A 24,595-nucleotide genomic window follows, 5' to 3' on the forward strand; every position below is an offset into this window, starting at 1 on the left:
CACTCGACGGGAGTTTTCTCAATTTCCGAATCCGATTCACTCTCGTATTCACTGACCGAAACGAGCAAACAAAATTCGTAAATTAATAATCACGTGAGTGAATAAAATATGTATTTCTATTACCCTTCCTTCTTGGGCTGCTGCAGTAGAGTGGAAGCTGAGGAACTTGCTTTGCCATACGTAGGCGGAGGGTATTCTTATTCTCGCCAAGCAGCGCATGTATAAGGAAATTCATTCCTTTTTACAGCCCACTGCGGCAAGGACTACGCCATCAGAGAGGCGAAAACTTTCATCAATAATAAATTGATTTTATTTCCACGTGTGCCAGTGTTTGACTGTTCACTCGCCTTATCGTCCTGTTTTGTTCGTCATTCGGGTGGAATTGAGGAGCAAAAGGGCAAACACACAAACACACTCGAAGACGTCCATTTACGACAGGCGAAGACGACTCGGTTGTCGTTGGAAGCCTCCGGGGGAAACGTGGCCGGCTTTAACATGTTTGTGCTGCTTATGCTGCTGCCTCCATCAAGCCGGTGCCTTATTCCGTGGTCCATAAATTATGCAAAATCGGTACAATTCTTCGGCCTGACCCGTATCCTAAGCAACCGAGACCAGGTCGAGAGCACTAGATGAAGATATATTCCCCGAAGGTGTGCTGCTGACTTTTCCTCACGTATGTCAGAAATCCGGCCCCATAGCATTCTTTGCCGCATCGTGGTAGTAGTCAGGTATGAGAGTTCGGATGTTTTCCTTCCTGTTCCAGCGTTAGTGGACAGCTGTTATGGTTTGTCCCCGTAGGGACCAGGTAATGTGCGATGGAACCAGCCAGAAGAAACGAACGATGTTGGGACATTTTTATTGCACTTGTCTCGGGTTGTCGCTTGGGGTCGTGCAACGACCCGAGGACGAGTGGGCGGACAGCTTGTAAGACATCGCATCGGTCTGTTCTTTGTGAGGAGAACTGTAAAAAGATAATAAATGTATACGATGGTTGTAAAATTTACAAATAAAACTACGAAAACGATGACATTCGTGTCTTGGACTGGAAGGCTTAGCCGCGAGTTGCTTGTCCATCATTCGGTCTATACACTGCTTGGGCGGTTGGGCCAGATGACCTTTTCGTTTGGCGCCACCGGTAAGTGCAATCGGTGGTAATTGGAAACTTGGGTATTCAACATTAGTCAGGGTATGGTTTAACTAAATTTATTTATTTTATTTCAAGTTTACGATGTAGAACTACGAGATCACATGACCCATGTTGCTGATTTCTCGCAAAATTGCACTGGTTGTAAAGATGTTATGTGATCAAATTATGATGAAGGATTCAATTATATAACAAAAAAATGTCGACACTTGTACTAATGATAAAAAATCATCAAAATTTAATGAAAACACATGAACACACAAACCCAGGAAACGCTGTTTGCAAACTCTCCCTGTGCACTATTGGTTTTTGACAGCCACCGTCCCTATAAATTCATTCTGAATTGATTGAATCATTGATTCCCGCCATGAGTTGCACAAGCACCGAAGGGCGAAACAAACAAACGGAACGCATAACTAACGTGTGCATTTTCTGCCATTATTTTTCGATTTCCAATATTTTCACCTTTTGGCATTGTGCCGCTCGATGCCACCTACAGCTGAAATCCAGTGCCGCTGCTTCTGTGTCGAGCCGATATGCGACATTGATTCGATCTTTGCGCTTCCGTCTCTAATCCATCGCTCCAGGATCAGGTATGGACTGTCCCAGCTCCCGATGCTGATCCAATAGGGTTGGAAAGTACTACGTGATGCCGGCAGTTGGCCATTGGTTAAGCCACTATTGCAATAACGAGAGGCAGCCTAAAATGGTACACATAAATTTCTCTACGCTCGGCACTGATGACCGATATGAAACATCGATTTTGCCTCCCGGGGGTTAAAGCGCCGGCGATCGAGCATGGTACGTCTAGAAAGCATCGCAGTAACCGAGTTTTATGTTGAGTTTTGCTATCAAAGTGCACGAGGTCAAATCAATGCTAGTTTATTCAGCGGTGGGTTCCTTCCATCACAGTTCATGATTTAATTGGATACAGTGGTAAATATGTTTGAATGGTACATTTATTATATAGTTTTACTACCGAAATTCATTCGATTTTCTACATTTAGAAATATATGGAGAAATACAGAAGAAAAACCTTAATATATTCAAACTTCCAGAACGTGGCATAATAATGTAGCAGTTAAATGATTAAGTCTTGAGTATATATACAGAAAAGTATTGTTCAGATAGAGTGGTTACAGCATATGTTATGGAATGGCCAGATGATAAAGGATATGCCAAAGGTACCACACCTCGCCTGCAAACTAGTCACCCAAACGCCATTTAAGTTGCATTCTAAAACTAAGAGCCATGCGGATGTCCTCAAGGCGGAGTTCTGTCACCATTTTTGTGAAATATGCATGTTTGTTTGATTATCAGTTACGCTGTTTGTAGACTAGACAACAGGGCACACGCCACAAGAATATTCACTATGGATTTTTTGTACCTAACACTGTTTTAACACTGTTGCTGCGTTGGTATAGCTAGGAAGAAATATATACGGGTGTCTTGTGGAAGAAGGAAGAATTCTCAATAACCTAGTCAAAACAACACGACGACAGTCCTAATGGAGACGACTGGTGCGCACACGACTATTGTTGCTCTATAGGCAACCCAGTAACCCAATAAACTAATTACTAGGATTCTTTCTCCTTGGAAACCTTCAATGTGAAAATTCCTTGTTGCAAGAAATGGCTCTGGTGCAATAACTTGAAGAATAGGTAGACGGTTCATTGTTGAAGGTTCGAGCCGGTACTGGTCGACTAACGTGAAATAAGGTTTGACCAATCTCATTTGCTTAGTAGAATCTGTGAAGTATTTTAAAAACAAACTTTCGCTATTCTGTGTGGCGTATAATCTCCACATCAACATGGAATCTGTGGTGAAGGAATTTATACATATTTGCTCAGTCTGTGTGGCTCCTTTAAAAGTATTTAATCTGGTAGATTTGAGATCGAAACTAGTATGTTGTGTAAAATTATTGTTTTGGTTGGTGGTAAACTAAATTGAAGTGAATTTAGGATTAAAATAATTTTACGCTTTTCCTTTCAAAGAGTTCCTTTTACATGGGTCAATGTGTTCTTTGCTTGCCTTAATTCTTCCGTTGTGAGAAACGCGGTGGTAATACTAACCTTTGTTGGTACTAGTAGAAGATCTGTCAAACATAGCCAATGTGCAGTGCGGCTAATGAGATTGATATATGATAAAAATCATCCGATGTTATACCTCTCATTATATTAGGTTTTTTACTGGCACAGTTAACCTCACTTTTCTTGACAGTTCGCTTGTACTGTTTACATGGACTTAGAAAAATTTGTGGACGTCTAGATTCGCTCGAAGAAAATCGTAAAGAATTTTTCTAAGTCAATGTACACAGTACAATCGAACTGTCAAAAATGAACACTCAGTTCATTTGTGACGTCAGCGTAAAGTATTCAATTATATTAGGCTGTGCACGCAGATGAAGTCGATATAAATAATGACTTTTACTGTGAGCCGTGTTTACCAACACTGCCATTATACTGTGAAGCAATCTTTGTAAACACGACTCAAATGTCAAATTATGTCGACTTGCTAGTCGACTTCGTCAGCGTGCACAGGCTAATAGCAACGATTGACAGACAAACCTCTTACACACTAATACCTTGCTCCAGTTCTTGACAGTTTCCCTTGCCTCGCTCATGAAAAACATATAAAGTGTCAGGAATTCGTCAGAGTAAGAACGGTTGGAAAAAGATTATCCGCTAAAGGAATAAAATGCTGGTTAACCATTAACTGTCGTGTTATTCCATCTCGGCCCTACACCAAAGTCCTGGCGACGAGGACGGTTACGCATCCAATTCAGTTTTGCGGAAAAAGCGGAAAAACAAAACAGGTAAACAATCTGCGTTCGGCTGTGTCCAGAAAGTTCCGAGCGTTGCTACTACGATGTCGAACCCTGCTGTTCTGGCTCTGTTTGTAAATCTGTCCGCCGACGTTTTCTATTGAGCCGTTCGACAAAAAGAAACTTCAATAGAAACGGTATGTTCAACGCTTACAGACGGCGTTTGCAACTCATGGGATCGCTGAGGAAAATTCGAAGACAAACCTGTTACTCCACCACATGGGCCCGGATTCTTATGACGTCATATGTAACAAAGTGGCTCCTGCTTCACCGGAAATAAGCGAAAATTTTCGTTTCAAGTGTCGCAGACAGGGCGACAAGAATGCTAGTTCCCCGGAAAAATCAATCGACGAATATCTGGTTGTCCTTCGCCGAATCGCTACTACCTGCAATTTTGGCAACTACCTCGAGACGGCATTGAGGAACAAGCTGGTGTTCGGCATTAAGAGGAACGACATTATGAACCGATTGTTGGAAAGACGAAATCTCACACTACAAGACGCGCGGGATGTTGCTTTAGTATGGAGTTATCTCAAAAAGGTGTTGCTGAGATCGAAGGAAGTGTTGCCAACCAGGAAATGCATGCAATACACCATACAAAACTGCTAAAAGGGAACAAAATGTATAAGGAATAAATTGCTGTCAAAGTTGGTAAAAACACGAAAGATGCTGTTTGTTTCGTTGTGGTGATAAGTCACATTTCACGAATACGTTCAAGCACATAACTACAGTGTTCTGCAAGTTAAAAGGACATCTCGCTAGAGTATGCCAGAAGAAGGAATCCGCTTCCAGTGCCGGTAATTCACGAGCGTCGGAAAGATGTAATTCGGTTCAAGCAAATTACGCTGAAGAATGATGCAGTGTTTATGAAGGCAAGGAAGATCCCGTTCAACATGCGGGGTGCGGTCGAGAGTGAATTGGATGAACTGTTTGCCGAAGGTGTGCTTACTAAGGTCAACCAAAGTAATTGGGCCACTCCAATCGACCCGGTAAAGAAATCTCAAGGCCGTGTGCGAATTTGCAGGGATTACAAACAAACCGCGAATCCACACTTTTTGGTGGACAGGCATCCACTACCTACCGTAGATGAGATGATCGTTTTGCTGGTTGGCGGACAAAAATTCAGCAAGATCGACCTGGTTCAAGCTTACTTACAAATGGAAGTCGCTCCGGAGGATCGAGAAATCCTGACACTGAATACGCATCGTGGTCTGTACTGACCAAATCGGCTTATGTATGGGATTGCTTAAGCCCCAGTCATATGGCAACGACAGGTATTGAAGGGATGAATGTATTTCTAGACGATATCAAAATAAATGGCAGTGATCAAAACACACATCTACGTCGGCTCGATTAAGTCTGCGACTAAGTGAGTGGAACATCCGAGTAAATAGGTCCAAATGCGAATTATTTGCGGACATTATTGAGTATTGCAGCTACTTGATCGACAAAGAGGGGATTCATAAAATTCGGACGGAGGTTGAAGCCATCATTGGAATGCCAATTACAAAGAACAAGGAGGAGGTACGATCGTTCGTTGGTCTAATAAATTACTACGGACGATTTTTTAAGAATCTTAGCACAGTGCTATCCTCTCAACAATTAACTAAAAAGACGTCCCCTTCATGTGGACAAAACAGTGTGAGGAGTCATTTCGCACTGTTAAGTTGCAAATGCAATCTAAGGACTGCCTAGTCCATTATTCAACCGAGTTACCACTGTTACTAGCGACCAGTACCAGCATCACTATATGGCGTGGGATCTGTGCTTAGTTATCTCTATCCGGACGGCACGGAACGTCCCGTTCAGTTCGCGTCCCAAACCTTAACGTCAGTTCAACAAGGATACATGCAAGTGGACAAAGAAGCGTATGCCATATTTTTCGGTGTTAAGAATTTTTTCCAGTATATGTATATGATCTGAAAATCATTCTTATCACCGACAGTCAAGCCATTTCTACATTTTTCGGGAACATAAAGGATTACCGGTCATGTCAGCATTGAGGATACAACACTACGTCACCTACCTACAATCATTTCATTACGAGATTCGCTTCAGGAAGTCTACTAACCATGCAAACGCGGACGCTAAGTCTCGACTGCCATTGCCGCAGGAAGACCAACAAAACGACATTGAAGAGTCGGACATCGTAGAATTAAACCAAATTGAGACGCTGCCGATAGCCTGCGGTGAAGCTGGCACAAGCAACTGCAGAAGATCAAACTCTTCGTGTGCTGGTCCAAGGAATCAAGTTCGGACAGGTCGTGGATTCCAAGGATCGATTTGGTGTAGAACAAACCGAAATTTCGCCACACAAGGGATGCTAGCTGAGAAGAATCAAAGTCTATGTACCGCAGGTATTGCGGAAACGGGTGTTGAAGGAGTTACACTCAATACATTTTGGAAATACGCGTACCAAATCGCTGGGTAGATGTTACTACTAGTGCATTTGTATGGACCGGGATATTGAGACGTTGATTGCAGATTGTGTCGAGTGCCAATCGGTGAGATCTGAACCTGTGAAAACAAGGCTGCACTGCTGGGAAACTCCGATATTACCATCCCAAAGAGTTCACGTGGACTTTGCTGGTCCTTTCATGGAAACCTGCTTCTTTATTTTTGTGGATGCCTACATCAAATGGCCGGAGATCAAAGTGTGCAAGTCAATCACGGCTGAAAGTACAGTTAACATGTGTCGTGAGCTCTTCAGCACATTTGGGATCCCCTCGGTGCTGGTTAGCGACCATGGCGTGCAGTTGACATCGGAAGCATTCCAAAATTTTCTACGGATGAACGGAGTAATTCATAAAATGGTAGCTCCATATCATCCATCTACGAATTAACAAACCGAGCGATACGTGTAGAAACTGAACGCGCTGAAGTGCTCGAAATCAAAGATAAACGCAGAGTTGTCCAACATATTGTTGACCTTCCGCATAAATGATAAATGGAAGTTCGGAAGAATCGCCGAGAAGACCAGAAAGCTACGATACTATATTCGTCTCGACGATGGAAGAATATGGGAACGTGACATCGATTCGGAGTAGGCGAAAATTTTCGCGAAGATGCTGTCGAATCTCCAACGCCGACTATCAATCATTATGTTCCTGCATCCATGGCTACGAGCCCTGTAGTTACTGCTGCCAATCCAATGGCTGCACACCTAGAAAAAATAGTGTAAATTTACGTCTCCTGACCCTGACATATACGAGCATCAAAAATGACTTAGTTTTACGTTTGATTTTAATTTTACATGACGTTTAATTTCATAAATCATGTAATTTTACTCCACATACAGCGTTTGTTCTGAATGGTAGGAAGTGTAATTTTATGTTATTGCGCATGTAAAGTATATGTTTTTGTAAAATTGAACGGAACACGGTAATGTTCCGTCATTTCGTAAATTACGGTTTGTTGAATTGTGTCATGTTTGTAATTAAGTCAACGATAAAATTCAGATTTTTTTGGTGTGTGGTAATGATACTCCTATTGAACCTACTGCAGAGCCGGCGAGTGAAAACGCGAGTGGTACAACACCGGTCAAGGCTGGTCAATGCATAACAGTACCAGGATGCCCAGAAAAACCTTAAACTATGCCCATCACGCGTTCAAATAGGATTATCAAACATCCACAAAAGCTTAATCTGTTTCAATTTAATTACCAATAACTTATCTTTACGAGAGGGAGAAGTGTTATACCTTTCATTATATCGTATTGCAACGATTAGCAGACAAACCTCTTACACACCAATACCTTGCTGCTGTTCTTGACAGTTTCTTTGTCTCGCAAATGAAAAATATATAAAGAAATTCACCAGAGTAAGAACGGCAGGAAAAAGATTATCCGCTAAAAGATTAAAATGCTGTTTAACCATTAACTGTCGTCTTATTCCAACTCGGCTCGACACCACAGATGTATTTTTGGTTGAAATTCACGTAAACGGAGGTACTACGTGGGCTGCTAGAAGCGTACCACAGTGCTCCTGTCTAGTTATAGTTTGGCACTGGCACCTTCCATTTAGAGGGTAGAAGTTGAACCCTTCTGACTCGTCAAGTGCAGATCTGTGCCGCAAACCTTCCCAGAGTATCCAAGAAGTTGTGAGTCTCGATCATCTCAGCATCTGATCCGGAGTTCATTAAAAAGCAAAATTTTTCGTAGCATCTTCTCTTGGGCTCATCCACCGTTGGAGGTAGTGGCTAGTGCTAACCTAGCCTGGTAAAGCTTGTTGTCTAGTGACTTCCACAATAAAATCTTGGCCGCCGTAATAGCAATTCTAAGAAGAGCCAAAGGATCAAATAAAATGGCAACCACTGACAACTTGTAGCGTTTAGTGAACTTCGGCGTAGCCGTGATCGGCATTCAAGTCAATCGCAAGATTCTAACCGTTCAGTCTGAGCGTAAACCGGTCCCATATGAAATCAAAATTGCTAGCTCATCCTCGGAAACTTACCACTGAACGATAGTTCGATACCCTGTTTCATCACCAAAGTTGCCCTGTTGACCGAATCAACATGATGGTTCAATGCTCGCAGCTTTTGAATCCTTATTCCTCTCTAGCTTAAAGTGTGGTAACGACCCTTATACTAGAGACTGCACGGCTACAGTGATACCTCCGGTGCGTGTGTCTGTGTATACATTCGCTTCATTGATGACAAGGGCACCATCGCATCACGTTTGCTGAGCTTCAAAGCAAAACTTGCTCCCATTGGTAACGATAGGACGACATTACCACGACTGGAATCGTGCGCTACCGTCATTCTCACACGACTAAAAAAAATTGAAACAAGCGCCACCGATCACCCCTTGTTTGAAATACGAGTCTAGAGCGATTCCCAGATTGCACTGGCCTGGATCAATAAAGGTGCATCCAGATGGATGACCTTTGTTGCCAACGGAGTGCCAGATGTCGCAACCAGCAATCAAGTGGGGTGATGTCGAAACGCATCACAGCCCTTCAGACTTGATCGCACGTGACATTAAACCGGAACAGTTGAAGGACAATCTGGACATGACACGATTAATAAGCAATTGGACACATCTCAACAAAAAAAAGAATCAACAGAGAGCAGAAGGCAACCGCAGCGTCACTTGTCATAGATCATCGATAGAACGATATGATGTCCAGATATTATTCAAACCTTCAGAAACCGGATCGCAAACACTGCGTATATTGCTTGTTTTAACGTAAGTCTTGTTTGTTTCCTTTTTTCAAGGTTTTTGGGAACGTGTCCAATTAATAGTACACAGAAAGAATGAACCGCAACAATGACAATTCACCTTTTAATGGATACACTGAGAAAAGATATGTCCTCAAGCAGGAATCGAACCAGTGATCTCCTAGTCTCTAATTGGGTGCGTTAGCCACTCCGCCATCAAGGAACTGTGATGAGGTCATGAGGAACCGGTGTTGATTATGCTGATTCAATGAGCATCATTGGGCGTAGAGTGGTGCGTTGGCGAGTAAGGGATACATTGCCTTGTTCATCTGCTTCTCAACAAAGGCATTCTTGACAGCTTTCATTCGGTTCTTCATTCGTTACGCGCGTCCAGCCACAATGTATTCAGATAATGCAACAAACTTTGGAGCTGCATTCAAGTGACTCCTAGAACTCTACCGCCTCAAAAATCCCGCAAAAAGAAAACAACGGGTTGTTAACATCCTGCAGATAAAGGTATAGTGTGGAACTTCATATCTGCTCGGTCACTAAATCACGATGGACTCTAGAAGCCTGCGATCAAAGGTGCCAAACATTTTCTAGAGAAAATCGTAGGCAATCAACCTTCGAAGAATTGTTCACTCTTCTTGCCCAGGTTGCAGCTACAATCAACTACAGCCCAATCACGCCGATCTCCAATGATGCTCATGATCCTCAGTCACACCTGCGGAATCACTGGACGGGCTCCTACAGGTGATTAAGTCAACTATGATTACCCATCTACCCTTTCATCAGATACAGACACAGGAAGGCACACAATATTATATCAATTTTGCTTCCGCTTTATTCAATAATTTGACACCACTACTCTCCTTTCCATCGCGAATAAAAATTTTATTGAATTGTAGTATCTAATCGTCAGCACGAGTTTGACTTTAGTTTCTCTCGTTTTTTTCGATTTCACAACATTTGTAGAAAACACTACCCCAGATCCAAATGCACAAGTAAGTGTGCCCGATTATATTAAACACGGTGCATTTGGAACAAGGTTCCCTGTTCCTGGCTCGAAAAAAGCGAGCTTGATGGATTGTATATCTATTGCACTCCATTCGTGACTCTAATCTTAATCGATTTGAACTGATTCGTCGCTGTTTTACATGCAAAAAGCAACACGATAATCCAAAACTGCGGGCTTGCGGAAAAGTTATGAATTAAAACAAAACGAAGACAACATGGCCAAAGAAAAATAAATTCATCAACATAAATTATTTCTGACATCATACTGCTGATTTTCGCTTTCGTTTCAGATCTGACGGGTCGGGCACGATTTTTAAAGCCATTGAGTGGCCCAATTGTTCTGAATGGATCGGGTTTTTGTTTTTGCTACGTCGCGGTGTTTGCCACCATCCGACATATTGAAGTTCGTCACGTTTTTTTTCGAACCGATCTGGTGTGAGCTTTTGGTTTTGTGGTTGTGGTTTGATTTTCTGTGCAAACTGGCTGTTGAAAGCTAGCGCTGATAGGCGTGATTGATTTGGTGCACCGCGAGAGAGAGAGAGAGAGAGAGAGAGAGAGAAAAAGAAATCTATTGTGGACACACCACTACACCGCATGATACAAGGGAGTTGACATTATGTAGGGACAACTACAAAAAACAAGCCGAACGGGTCAAAATGTCGAATGGATCACGAGCAGAAGACGTCCGAAAAGAAGCGTGATATTTCATGTATTTTCCAAGACCAACTTTGTAGTTATCTGATCGTGATAGTTTAGTAATTCAATTCATGGACGAGGTTGGGAATGTCGCGTTGTTGCTTCAAGTTTAGTAATGGTTGTAGGCAGAAAGCTCAATTAATTCATGAAAATGAACTTTTCAGGTACCTCGTGTTGGTTGTAGATCATAAAGTTGGTTGTGGTGCGGATGTGGGCAATAAATGGATTGTCCGCACCGCAACCGCCAAAAAATAATAAAACTGCACCGCTTACCGTGTAACCGCGCTGCATTTACTGCACCGTACCACGCGGTAATGCGGTAAAATTGATGTATTTTTGTAAATAGAGTTGAAATATTATTCATTTATTTTGTATAAAGGTATATAATAACATGTTATTGTTATTTACACAAAATTTAACTTTGACGAACTCGTCACTAAGTGACAATTTATTGATTTCGAGAAAAACGAGTTTAAAGTTAGAATCACAGCACCCTTTACATTATAATTAGAAAGTAATTTTCGCCATAATTCTTCCTTATTGTTACATAATTCAAATCTGGCAAAAGTCGAATGTAGCTAAAGAAATTCTTTAACAAGTGCTATTATCGCATTTTTTTATGTTTTGCGACTTCGTTCGGTCTGACTTAACACCGACCATATATAGGAGCGAATATGTCCTTTGCATGCGTACTTCTTACTTCAATACCAATACACTAATTACGTTGTATTCATAGATACATTTCAAATTGCAGGATTGTGTGGGTTTCAACAGATTAATAGCAGCTTATTGCTTTTCGTCCTGGACCAATAACGCTTTATATGCATTATACCAGTTGTAATGCTTTTTTTTCCCATTACAATCATACTACCTTGCATGAAAATCATACGGCCTGCGTTTTGGGTGTACCTTTCATTAAAGCTAAGATTTGGTTAACTGCCACTATATCCGGAAGCCGACTGTGGTGTCATAACAATAAGGTAGTATTCCGCTCAATAGAGAATTAATTGGCGATTATCAAGCACAAATTTAAGTAAACTGGAAAGTTGAGTCAGGATTGGATATAAATGGCCCCTCAGGTAGACAAGTTCAGTGTCAGATTACCGGCGTGTGTGTGCAGGATCAGTTATTCTATCTCCTCGCTCTACCCGTGGCAGAGCTGCAGCAATTCTGTTTTGCGTGGGAGGGAGGGGTCCTTTTTTGATTAAATTTAACGTATATTTAAACTTTTTATGTTGCAACGATATATTATTAGGACGGGACTGGAACACAAAGTTTTTGTTTTATACTATTAAGAGCCATAGTAGGGGAGCCGGGGGCTAGTTGGTGGTTGGGGTAAGTTGGTGGAATCCTTTTTTCGCTGTTTCTATTAGACATATAGCGCTTTCTCTTCTTGTGTACCTCAAGTTATAGGAAACCCGTTATCCAATATGGTTTTGTTGCAAAACAGTTTGTTTGGTGGAAGTTGTGGTTGATATTGAGTTTTCGAGCATACCAAGTAAATTTTCTAAATTTTAAATACTTTGCGTTATTTAGCGTGATTTTCCAACTATTTCCTGAATGATTATATTTTTCGATAGCGCGTGAAAAGAGCTTTCAGTATCCGTATAGATATTACAACTATCCACAAACAAAAGTTATTTTTTAAATAGTTTTTAATAAAATATACGGTTGGGGTAAGTTGGCGGTGCTGCACGCGGGGCAAGTTGGCGGTACTATTTACAGTGCAAAAATGTCATCAAAAAATTTTATTTCTGGAATTCACTCCAAAGTAAGAAAATCTTTTACTTGTGTATCTCGCCAATGTAGGAGACATTTATTCTGGCCAATTGAATAAAGAATTTCGAAAATTTGATTTTGAATAGAGGGTATGCGTCAAAGTCAAAATGCCGGGGTATTGAAACTGAAATATAATAGCAAATGTCGGTTAATATACAGTTTTCTCGAAAAGACATTCAGCACGTTCCAAAAGGACCCTTGAAGTAATTGAATTTCCATTTGATTGCTTAGTTTTTGGCGCATAATCACATACCGCCAACTTACCCCGGGGCCGGGGTAAGTTAGCGGGTTTTCCGCGTCACATATTTTTATCTCTAAAAATGGAGACAATACATCAAACACTTTAAAAAAAATCAGAGATGTTGCCAACAGTCTGCTCTTCCATTCCGCGTGTTTTATTTTGCAAGATCTACCTACATCAAAGCAGTAAAAATTGAAAACTGACAACACCGCCAACTAGCCCCGGTCTCCCCTACCCAAGGAAGAGCGAGAAGGTCCTTAATCCAGCGGTTGAAGATACAGGGTTAAGTTGTCGGGAAACTCAAAGCTTTCTCATATGTCCCTATTCCACGATTTTCTAAACTTTTTCCATCGTCGTCTCACTCGTTAAAACATAAAAAGAAAACATTGGCTCACTCTTAGTCGTTAATAAAAATGAAAAAAAAAAAGAATCATTGCTGCATCGGCAGCTCCTACGCGATTTGGTCTTCGTTAAGGACGAACCGGTTGCGTAGTATCGCGACACAGACCCAATGACGCGCTCCAGGATCCCGAAGCTGCATTCTTCTTTTAAGTTGGTCTGTGAACTTCAGGTCATGAATGGTAACCGTTAGATGTTTAGGATACCGACTTATACACAAAAGCGACCCGGCTCAACATCACAGGAAAAGGCGAGTGCTTCTGGAACAAACGTGCCGCTAGTACATGGCTGACCACGTACAGACATGGCAAAAGATCAGCGAAATTATGTCGTCATGTGGCTGCGATCATTGCAGCTAGTGATCTTCGTATTGTGGGAGCTCACCAACTATCGGAAAAACTCGACGAACTAGTACACTGCCGTTATAAGCATATTTGTCCCATGTTCTATGGCTATACATGGGACAATTATGCGTAGAACGGCAATACAGCAATGGATTATCAAAATGGCTAAAGTATTACACTTCTATGACCAAATCAGCCACGAGAGGTCCGAGCGAAGTTTCAGCGAAGTTCTAGCGGATATCGGCGATATCACTAGCTTGCGGGACTGTTTTTTGGAGGTCCCCGTATAACATCGCGAAGAGCAACCGGTTAATGCGCAAGGAGGAATAGGCAGGCGAAAAAATCGACGAGATGTTAGCTGTCTCAGTCGAAACTAATGATGCACGCGAGGCTGCGCGGTACCTTTGGAATTGGGTGAAACCTGGACCAGACGGTGTCCAAAACTTTTGGTATTAAGAGCTGACCATTGTTCATTCCACGATGGCTGTATTATTCAACAGGGCGATAAGCGGAACACCGTTATTGCTGGAATTCATTACTCGTGGTACCATAATTCACCCCCCCCCCCCAAGTACATCAACACGTCCAACCGATCAAAGTACAGAACGATTGCCTATCTATTAAGTCTGCACAAGATCATGAGCACCTTCATTCATGACTGTAAAGAAAAGTCAACTTCGATGCTGTCATTGTTGGACAAATCGTGTTTTTTTACAATGGAGAATACATTTACGTACTAGCCCAGTACACGCGCTATTAGTACATGCCAAGCTACCACACGGGGTGTACTGGGGGTGTGTCGGGCTCTAATGGTGACGCAGCCATTAATACCGACTAAACTCCATTGGGCTCCGCCATTTTTCCCCCGGGACTACCTGTCGGTATTACTTCTGGGGGGATGGCTGTACTTGATGAACTCATTCACACTCGCTCACGTGTTCATACGTCCTGTATGAGTCTTACTTGGGTGCACTCTCTGTCACACCTTGATTCACTCTGTAACACTCTACATGAGGCTTACTTTTGTGCTCACCTTACTCATTCCTTGCTAGGCTTACTTTTGTGCTCGCCTCTCCCATACCATGTGAGGCTGACTTGTATGCTCACCCTATCACCTGGTTCACTCTCGATCGTACCACTCTATTATACTCCTGTCACTCCCCCTGGCATCCCATGTGGGACATTTTTCTTAGGCCCCACTTCTGACATACCCTGCGAGGCTGACTTTTGTGCTCACCCTTAACATACCGTGTGAGACTGACTTGGATGCTTGCCCTTTCGCTCCTCTGCCACGCCACGAGGCATCGATAGCTAAGTCCCAACATACTACGCTACGACCCTCCCATCTTGGCATGAGGCAGTCCACATGTACGCCTATACACTCGCTTTTCTGCCTTGCTTCGGGGTGGCTGGGTTTACCCCTTACGCGGTTGCAAGTCGCTGCGCCAAACCTGCCTCAGCATGAACAGACCATTCACTCACTTTTCTGCTCTCGGCCTTTTGACATTAAAAATGTCTTACTCCACTATCTGGGGCTAGGTGTCATTCTAAAATCTAAACTATCTCCCATGTAACGAAACTATGTAAGGTTTGCACGCTTATAACTCCGATATTACTAGATGGATTTTAATCACTCATACACCAACCGATTCAGAAACACCTAACTTAAACATTGGTATTAATTTAATATCTCCCCAATAAAAGTAGATTTTTAGAAATTGGTAAAATTAAAAAGTTCACGAAAAACGGGAAAATTACCATTCGTGAGGCAGATTTCTCAGACACAGCCGTCAAGAGAGAGCAGCTTAGTTGCTCAATGAAACACGAAAAGTCATAAATAGAAGCAACGCATGTCCGTTTAAATCAGTTGTTGCTCTTATCCCACACGAGCAACATCGTCTCCGGGCGATGCAATAAGCGCTATCGATTTTCGGTAACGTTGGCATTTGCACACACTCGCACCTAAGTGACTAAACCATATACGGCTAGTTAAATTGAGGTGACGCGTACCCGTTTGAATCAGTTTTTGTTCTTATGTCGAACGGGTAAGATCATGGCTGCAGCGTCTGGGCACTACAATAAGCGGTAGACGCTATGCATTGTCGGCAGTGGTGAGCGGATTTTTCGGGTACCAGGCTGGTACTACCAGCACGGTGTCACAGAATGATTTGCAAAGTGGGTGGGCGGGGTGGTTTGGATTTAATTCAATACGGTGCGTGCTGTCTCAGAACCCTGTCATACATGAGGTTCCATACCACCGGGCCTAGTATCGGGCCCTGCGGGACCCCGGCGGTAATCGGAACCCTTTTCTGACCGGCATCGGTCTCGTATAGCAGTACACGGTTCTGGAAGTAGCTTTCCAGGATCCGGTACAGACCCACCGGTAGGCTAAGCCGGTGTAACGAGAGTGCGATGGCATCCCAGCTTGTGCTGTTGAATGCGTTTTTCACGTCAAGTGTCACTAACGCACAGTATCGAATGCCTCGCCTTTTTCGTTGGATCGCTATCTCGGCAGTCTTTATCACTGAGTTGATAGCGTCCACCGTGGACTTACCCTTCCGAAAGCCAAACTGATTGCTTGACAGACCGTCCGTACCTTCTGCGTTAGGGGGTAGCCTGTTGAGGATGATCCTCTCAAGCAATTTGCCAGTCGTGTCGATCAGACAGATCTGTCTGTACGCCGACGGGTCGCCTGGCGGCTTCCCGGCTTTCGGCAACAACACCAATTTCTGCATTTTCCATCTATCGGCACTCGTCAAGGCATCTCTGCATAACATGTTCGGGTTCGCTATGATCGCTGCCTTGAGAGTGCTGTTTGGAACTCCATCCGTCCCTGGAGCTTTGCTCATTGCTAGGGAATTAGCCACTGCGAGTAGTTCTTCATTCGTCACCGGAGCCACCATTTCGGCCGTGCCCGCACTGTCTCGTAGTGCAGGTGGTCAGGGGCTTGTGGCTCGAGACGGGAAGAGTGCTCCGATAATCGTCGCCAACCGGTCCGGAGACCGTTCTTAAGAGCTCCCTTTGGTCTTGGCCATCACGATTCTGTAGGCGTCACCCCACAGGTTCGCGTTGGAACTCTCACACAGGTTGTCGAAACACGCTCTCTTGCTGCTTTTAATAGCCTTTTTAAGTGCCAATTTCGCAGCTCGAAAAACTTCACGGCGGTTCTCTCTTGCATCCTCGGTGAGGGCTCTTTGCATCCTACGTCTAGCTCTGAGGCAGGCTGATCGTAGAGCTGCAATCTCGGCACTCCACCAGTATACCAGGCATCTGCCGTTTCTTGGCAGGGTTTTCCTCGGCATAGTGGCGTCGCACGCGCATGATAGGACGGCTACCAGCGGGGATGCGCTTAGACTGTCGGTGTTGGCCGCGGTGGAAGCTTCGTTGTCGAAGTGGTTGGACTTCCACCCGCGTACCTGACAGGGATCTCCCGCTTTCGGATGCTGCACACCATAGTTGATCTTAAAGCGGATTGCTAAGTGATCGCTATAGGTGTAGCCTTCGTCTACCCTCCATTCCATGCCTGGAACCAGACTCGGGCTGGCAAATGTTACGTCAATCCACGCCTCCACCCCGTTTCTACGGAATGTACTAGCGGAGCCATTATTAGCTAGCACAGTATCGAGTTTCGCAAGCGCCTCCATTAGCGCTTGGCCCCTGCTATTTGTACAGCGGCTGCCTCACTCTACTGCCCAAGCGTTAAAGTCTCCCACTATGATTACCGGTTTCCGGCCCACTAGGTCTGACGAGAGCCTGTCGATCATCTGGTTGAACTGTTCTATGGGCCACCTCGGTGGAGCGTAGCAGCTGCAATAGAACACACCATTGATCTTGGCAATCGCAACACCCTCAGCGGAGGAGTGTATTACCTCATGAACCGGGAACTATCCTGTTGTACAGATTGCCACCATCCCAGACCCGTCCAACACCCAATTACCGTTGTCGGCAGGGATGTTGTACGGGTCAGATAGGAGGGCGACATCTGTCCTCGACTTCGAGATCGACTGCCACAACAGCTGTTGGGCTGCTACACAATGGTTAAGATTTAGCTGTGTGACGTTCACGGCTTCTTCTTATTTGCCTCACCGAAGGGACACGAAGGTCCACCCATAGCATGATTACGGGATTGCTTCTTAGCGGTGCAGATAAGGCATTTATGCGCTTTAGTGCAGCCCCGCTCTTTATGCCCCTCCTCGCCGCAGCGACGACATAGTTTGCTCCTGTCTTTTTTTCGTACGCCTTATGGCCGGACTCAAGGCACCGATAGCACCTATCCACTGAGGGCGGTTGGTGTATGTGGACAAATAGTGTGTAACTAACGGAACCTCAATATGGTCTACATCGATTATAAGAAGGCATACGACTCCATACCGCACGCGTTCCTCATCAAGGTATTGGGGATGTATCAAGTTGATCGTGTAGTCGTGACGTTCCTGTGATAGGCGATGGAACGGCGGACGACAACACTGTAGCTCTAAACTGGGAACCACGTGATGCGGTCTAGAACGCTCAGCATCTTGAGGGGGACATACCTTTAGACCGCTCAGTAGAACACTTAATCGAAACGGGTATTACTATCAGGTAAGGTATGAAGAAAGCTCACCAGAAGAGGTGACCCATACCTCTTCTACATGGACGGTCTAAAGATCTATTCTGACTCAATAGAACGACTGGGTGTAGACATCAAACGAGTCGAAAGCATTAGTTGCGACATCGGCATGGCGTTTGGCCTTTGAAAATAATGCCGATCGGTTCAGCTACTACTACGGCGATTGGTCGAGATCGACGAAGGTGGCATGATTCGAGATATGGTTCGCGGCGAATCGTAAAAGTATCTCGGATTCCGTCATCTCCCCAGGATTTGCCACACCGACATCAAGTTTAAGCTCCGAGATAAGTTCTTGAGTCGTGTATATCTGTATCTTGAAGTCTTTCCTGGACGCGGGACCTACAGTTTCGACGTCATCAAATGGAGCTGGACTGACCTGGAAGGTCTTGAGAGAAAATTAGGTTTAGACAAGCGCGACTGCGCCATCCTCATTCGGCGCTGGAGAGATTCCCATTGCAACCAGACAGGGAATAGTCGACATCTAGGCACTAGATGTAGCGCAAGTGCAACGACTGCTTCGAGAATACTTTGTGGAAAATGTCAACCGGTATGGAGCATATCAAGAAGTTTATGCTGCGGACCGCAACTATAGCGCACTTCACCTAGCGCAAACATATAACAACCGACATGATAGCCATCCAGGACAGGATAAATGCGACGACGAATTGTAGGAGGTATGCTTGTCACCAAGACGTCGAACATATCTACCGGATGTGCCATTCGTCGCATTAGACCATCGACCACATTTTGGCAGTCTGCTGCGTATTATCCAACGCAGACTAAACCGTGCGTCACGTTGCTAAGATTTTGCACCAGCGATTGAAGCTGCAACATAGTCTTTTGGGACAGATTGTGCCGAACTACCGTTATCAGCCTGTTCCTGTTCTAAAAAAATGCCCGTTTCAAGCTGTACTGGGATCTCCCCATCCTATCGGACCAATTCTTACACAACAACCACTCAGGTATACTGCTCTATGACAAGGCTTGACGTCGCCATTCCACTGGACCACAATCCGGCAGATATCTACGGTAGAAAAATTGCCAGATAACGCCCACTGCCTGTTTAGTGGGTAGTAAATTGCCAATGCATACATGCGCCGTGCCGCGTTGTGTTGCGATAATTTCCGGTGGTGAAACTTGTGACCGACACTCACTGACACAGTACAAACTTTACAAAATGATCTAATTAATATTTTAATTTGATTATTCGTTATTTTTTCTCCATAATTTTTTCTTGGTGCTTTTCATGCCAAAATTCATTTTTCGATGATTTACCACCACCATAGAATATTTAAGGATACTTATTTACTTTCGATTGTTATTTTTAGAACTTAAAACTAAATAAAATTGTGTAGGTGTTTCTAGTGCTACATTGGATGCTATAATGATTTTAAGCAGGTACCTATCCCAAAATGGACCTTGGTCCTCTTTGGCTTAACACAGGCCATATAAGTAAAATGCGTGTGGCGCTGGTGGCGGAAAACGCGTGGTGTCTTGTCCGCTAGGTTACTACGGCTCTACCCCCTAGCACAACTTTTTTTTTTAATATTACACGTATCGAGACGAAACATTCACCACTAAAACGAATGTAATAAAGTTTTCAACTAGCCAGAATCGCACCTCGATTGTACCTCATCGACTAGGACATCGCCACTGCGCAAAGCTCGAATAAATAAAGTGCCCGAATCCTTCCTAGTCGGCGTGAAGAAAAATTCTATTTAGAAATAAAATTTGATACTTGTGGTAAACGATGGACTACATAACATGCATGACGACGTGAAATATAGTAAGGCTTCCATTAAGGTGTGATCCTCTTCCAAGCTCAACCAACATTTTGTGAGTGCAATATTCTTTACAAGAAGAGGAAAAGTTTCAGACAAAATTAAACTATTCAGCCAGATCCCGAATCAAAATTTCAGTACTAACCAATCCACCTACCCCGATGCAGCTCATAATAAATCAAGTGGAAAAGCAATAAAGCCCTATGTGTTTCAAAATACATGCCCCCAAAACACCCACCGCATTCAGAAGAAACTCAACGGGGGAAAATCCTCAATACTCATCAAGTCTCCCATCAAACCACAGGGGAAAAAGTCCGACAAAACAACAAAAGGGTCTCCCTTTTCCAAGAGAAGATATCCCTCTACCCTACGGTTTGCCTTTGGCCAACATAACCTGAGCCGTCGAATGTACCAGTAAAGAAACTCAACAATATCCCCACTTTTTATTGAGTTATGTGGCGACCGGTCAAGTGTCACCCAATATGAATCATTTATTTCAATTACTGGAACTTTCTAACGGACCGACATTCCTCCACTCCGCAGGCAGCGGGGAAACTGTTGCGCAGAAGGGAGCTGTGATGAGACGAAGTTGTGAGTTGGGTTCGATTTCAGATTCAGGTTTCGTTTTGCCAAGTGACAAAGTATGGAAGGGGCAAACCTGGAGCGTATTGGCACTGTATCGGAATGCAAACAGTCTGGGAAAGTTAGTGAAGTGAAAAGTTTTGCAATAACTACCACTCCGACCCTTATTTTTATTCTCGTTGAAATATCCTCCATCGTTGAATGAAATCCGGAAAACATTATCACAGCCCGTTTTGATGTGTGTTTTGAATGTAAATGGTGTTTTGGTCAAAGAATAATAACAACGAATCTAATACTTTATAAATCATATCTGGAAAATGTTTTTCAAGTTGTTTTGTTTTAATAAATAGACCGACGAGTCAAAAGACTTTATGGTTTTTGATAGCGCACTACACCATTAAAACTTGGGTGTAATCAGTCCATCTCGTTTTTTGCACTATACCGATGTAGTACTAGGTAAAAACGAAAACGCTATTAGATAACGTCAATTCAGCCGCCACGTTTCGTTCATGCCTATGTTCCAACATAACTTCAGTTGATGATAATGATTTATGTTTTCAAGCTACAGCTTAGGAATTATATTGAAAATCCTAGCCCTTGACTTCTGTTGGTATAAATTTTCCACTGTCTAAAATCCAAGAGTTATTAAATTCCAACGCGTCGGCATTCCTCCCAGCGCGAGTAAATCAAAAGTAACACAATAGAACCATTCTTTCTACTTGAACGAAAATGTGTACCGCATGGTAAACTAATTTTCCCTTCTCCTCGATTGAGCCGTAAATCGTCCGCATTGAATGGAAACGTATATAATTCACTTTCCAAAGATCATATCGAGCCATAACACTTCAATAATTCATTTAAGCCTATCAAAATTCGATTAGAGCCAGCATTCAATTCACTCAGACGATTTCTCAAAACCCCTGGTTAGGAAGGGCTATGGATGGATGGGAAAACCCTTTTCTCCTCCCAACGACAGTTATGTGGACTTACAACCCTCAGCGGAATCGGTTCCACTCAAATTTTCCCAGCGTGCGTTATTGGGTAAGGTACCTACATCACAAAAGAATCGTATCGGTTTTTTTTCTTCTTTTCTCTGCCAATGGGAAAAATGTCTGCTTCTTCCAATAAGGTCCTGTACCGTGCGGCTTCCGATTCGAGATCCGACCCAGGAACGGGCTCGCATTCACTCGCTGAATGCCGAAAGTGTGAAAGCTCATTGAAATTCACCTCACAGCGATGAGTAAAAGCATTTCCATCACACCATCGTCGGTCGTCGGCATCAGTTTCAGCATCGGTTTACTGCGGTTCCTTTCGACGAATTCACGCTCATCTGCACCCTGTCCGATGTTTTTTCTTGGGAGCTTTCCTAAGAAACCATCATGGTCCATGAAGTTCCAGGGAGAAACCGCCTGTTGGTGCGGATTGCATGCGTGTGTGTTGTACTACGGTAAGACAGGGTGTCGATTTCAAGCTCAATGGACCGATTCTGTATTTGGATTCAATTATGGTTTTTAACAAGTGGACGATTTTAGGGCTCTTAAAGTGAGTGTATTTTGTCAAGAGTTTGATAACAACGAGGAAGAAACGTGTGTGAGTGTATACATTAGACTGGCTCGAGGGTGTTGGAAAATATTAAAAATCGTCCCACATATTTATCGAGCATAGCACTTTTTTGGCTTTTTTTCTGTCGGTCTGTACGAAAAGTACTTGGAAGAAAAGAAGAGGTTGAGGCTATTTAGGTAATGTTTAAAATCAGCTTAAAAACAACCTCGATGAAATCAAAATGTTCGACATAAACGACAAAGTACATTTTTTTCGGATGCTGTCAATGAATGAAGCAAGAATACCATATCTGTGCGCCTGAATGTCTCTATAATTCTCTTTTAAGGCTCAAGTTACCTTTTTACATTTCTTATAAAAGAAATGTATAGAATTCGCTCAAACTTTCAAGATTTTTTCCGAGGCCCGGAGGGCCGAGTCTTATATACCAATCGACTCAGCTCGACGATTTGGGACAATGTCTGTGTGTGTGTGTCTGTGTGTGTGTGTATGTAACGGACAAATTCTCATTCGTGTTACTCAGCAATGGCTGAACCGATCTTATCTAAACCAATTTTAAATGAAAGAACTAAAAAACAGTATGAACGCTATTAATTTGTTTTTGATTCTGATGTTTAGTTTTTAAGATATGAATGCTTGAATGCGTAAAGATGGCGTTTTATGCAGTTTTTTTTTAAATTATCTGCCGGAATTGACAATATAGATTGATAATTTTTATGTTTTTAGACAGCTTAAACGAATACCTTTCGAACAAGCTATAGATTGTTGAAATCGGACTATTATCAAAAGAGATATTTAACATTAAATGCGGACGAAAGAATTCTATCATTTCCCATTGCCAGAAATATCACCAAAAACATGTAATCTATTATTAACGCCAAAACGGCTTATTTTAGGTCAATAGTATCTTCGGAGAATTTTATGGAAGTAATATGCTCTTTCTTTTGGTATTGTGCTTTTGCTGATTAATCCCCCTATGAGTGAGATATTTTCACAAATTTTCTTGGAAGTGATTATAACGAAATGATGCCTTCAGCAAATTTGTAGCTCTTACTTTTGCGAATAACTTTACTGAAGACTTCAAATATCTATTTTGAATACTTTAAAAGTTATGCCTTGTTGTTTGTGGATTACTCTTCGTCGCCTATTTATTGTTCAATATAGTAATAATCCATTGAAATAAGCCAAACATTATTTCGATAAATCGAATTTTGTATTTCATTTTTATATCTACAACCGCTAGAAATAATCACCGAACACTTCCAAGTTGTCTGGAAGGAACTTGATAAGTTATCAGTGCAAAAATGTTCATTTGTGCGAACCTTCTTACTGCAATTTTTCTAACTTATGACCATCGGATCGATCTGAAACCTTTCGGAAAATGAAAAGCGAAATAAATAACTCCAAGCAACGGCGTAGCCAAGAGAAGGTTTTAACACCATACACCCCCCCACCACACAAAAAAAATATTGGATTGGAGTTGAAAATTTATTGATGCAAACTGATTTAATTCAATATTACTATAACATTATCTGATCCGTAGATTGATAACCTGTTGTTGTAAACATCATGAGGACTTTTGATAAATTGTCAGAATGGGGTCCTGATATGTAACTAATCTATTGGTCTTGATTTCACAGTTGTCTAATAGCATCAATATCAAATTCATGCCTGAAAACATTCCAATAGAAAATTCCAGAGTTCTGTAATCAATCATAATCCTCAGATTTCTTTTCAAATTTTCAGCTTTTTTCCTACACAATATTACGAAAGCTTATTACACAATTTTTCCTAATAGGTTTGTGAAAATTATAAACTATTTGAAATTTTTTAATAGTTTTATTTTTTATTTAACCGTGATTTTTTAAAAAAATAGTGATCATCGCTTCACAGCGTAGTCTATTTTTCATGGTTTGCGGTGAGCACGAACTCTCGAATTGCTGAACTGAAAATTATGGAATAGAAATTAATTTTTAGTATTCATTACAGACCCGCTGGTGCCCTAAGACGATTTCGCTAGATTTTTAGAGCACTCTGCACTAGACTGCCCAGAAAAATGATGAATTTTTGAAAACTCAATCGGCCCACCCCTGAGTCGATTCCTAGTCCCACCAGGAGTACTTGTACCAAATTTGAAGCAAATCGGACAAGTCTAACTACCGGACCAACGTGCCAGAAGTTTATATTGGATTTTTCAACAATTTACATGGAGAAAACTCACTAGCTCGTATTTTCGCCGCTAGGTGGCGCTGTATACAACGTATTATCACTGTAAGTGAAAATAAGAAAGATATTTTAATTATCTACAACTTTGTCGAAAACTGCTAGTAAATCCGGCTATGCTAAAAAAAGTTATTAAACTTTTAACGAAGTGATGTCTGAGTCAGTTTTGCATGGGGCCTAGCAGTGCATGGTTGTTTATCAGTACTCGACTCCCGCGAACTATATATTTTTGTGAAATA

General features: G+C 42.6%; 1 protein-coding gene and 1 non-coding gene across 3 annotated transcripts in view; both read right to left on the reverse strand.

The window, feature by feature from the left end:
- Positions 1-24,595, reverse strand: part of LOC131682567 (discoidin domain-containing receptor tyrosine kinase B) — an 840,338-nt gene that overhangs the window by 410,506 nt on the left and 405,237 nt on the right. The gene's annotated exons all lie outside the window — the stretch shown is intronic.
- Positions 19,740-19,875, reverse strand: LOC131686461 (U4 spliceosomal RNA). Its single transcript, XR_009305117.1, has one exon. It is a non-coding gene; the product is annotated as a U4 spliceosomal RNA (small nuclear RNA).

Source organism: Topomyia yanbarensis, chromosome 2 (assembly GCF_030247195.1).
Source record: "Topomyia yanbarensis strain Yona2022 chromosome 2, ASM3024719v1, whole genome shotgun sequence".
Classification (NCBI taxonomy): domain Eukaryota; kingdom Metazoa; phylum Arthropoda; class Insecta; order Diptera; family Culicidae; genus Topomyia; species Topomyia yanbarensis.